This window comes from Priapulus caudatus, unplaced genomic scaffold (genome assembly GCF_000485595.1).
Source record: "Priapulus caudatus unplaced genomic scaffold, Priapulus_caudatus-5.0.1 Scaffold282, whole genome shotgun sequence".
Lineage (NCBI taxonomy): Eukaryota > Metazoa > Priapulida > Priapulimorpha > Priapulimorphida > Priapulidae > Priapulus > Priapulus caudatus.
In genome coordinates this window covers 12,067-13,402 of record NW_014577343.1, presented here as the reverse complement: position 1 = coordinate 13,402, position 1,336 = coordinate 12,067, and the positions used below count along the sequence as shown (strand labels likewise).

The following is a 1,336-nucleotide window of genomic DNA, read 5'->3' as shown; positions in this document are numbered from 1 at the left end:
GTCGCGGGGATACTATGGTTTCATGTCTGTCCAGCTGCCGCTCGGCGCCGCCGCAGACACTCCCTTCCGCTCTAACTCGACCCCTAATTTACCTAGCGCTACCAAACTTGGTATACTTACACATCTTGGGGAGAAGGTGCGCAGCGTACCACAACCAGGTCACTGCGACCTTTATTTGACCTTTGCCTTGATCATATTTCCCTTCCACTCTATAACTCGGCCCCTAATTGACCTAGCGCTACCAAACTTGGTATAGGTGGGGGCGGAGTGACGTCACTTCCCCTTAGCAATACGTTCGGTGAGCCGCGCCGATGAAAACAAAGCGCGAATCGGCTGGGAGCGTCTATATTCAAGCCGGTACGGGAGATGACTGTACGCATATATTTGCTAATATATTGACTAATCGTGCGTCAATAAACTCAATATTCACAGAGAGTATAGCTAAGACATGTGTCTATAGGTGTCTAGAATGTATTATGCAAAAGATCTCCCGTACCGGCTTGAATTCATACTACTACTAGCTGTGAATATTGAGTTTATTGACGCACGAAGCGGCACGATTAGTCATGCTAGTCCTGCACGATTAGTTATGCGCGCGGAAGCAAATTTCAGATGATTAAATTTTTAATATTCTAGATACCTATAGACACATGTCTTAGCTATACTCTCTGTGAATATTGAGTTTATTGACGCACGATTAGTCAATATATTAGCAAATATATGCGTACCGTAATCTCCCGTACCGGCTTGAATATAGACACCGCCCGAATGGGAGCCGCTGCTGTTCAAGAATAGAGATGATGTCCAGATTGAGACCTATGTCATTTCCGTAAATGTGGGGGTAGCCCCTTTAAACTCGACAGGGGTGTTCTTAAAGGTCTTCTTTGTTCATTTCGACCGAGAAACATGTGACTTCACAGGAAGTGTGCAAAAAACTGCTTTTCAGCGAGACTACTCGCCCGTTTCCCACTGTTTCCCACCATTGCTACGCCGTCTTCGTTCTCCTGACTAATTGCTGTTAGCCACCTGTCTCTCCTCTCGGGCTACGGCAGCTCAAAGAATGATCGTTTTTTGTCACTTGAAAGACTGATTGCGGCATCCAAACACCACATAATTCCTTGGCACTATGCGCTGCGTGCATTGAGCGGTGCGTTACTACGGTTTGTTTTCATCGGCTCGAATCTACATCCGGTCAAATAGTCCAAAGTTCCCGGATGTCCGCCCCCACCTATATAGCTTCTGTTATGTGAGTGCGTTCTCGCGGGCGTATAGGTATACCTGTTACAGGGGCGGCGCCACGGTTTTCAAAGTGGGGGGCCCAATTGAGAGAATGAAG

General features: G+C 47.2%; 1 protein-coding gene across 1 annotated transcript in view; it reads left to right on the top strand.

Moving 5' to 3' along the window:
- The window catches only part of LOC106808505 (citrate synthase, mitochondrial-like), a 27,353-nt gene that overhangs the window by 19,394 nt on the left and 6,623 nt on the right, over positions 1 to 1,336 (top strand). The window lies entirely within an intron of this gene.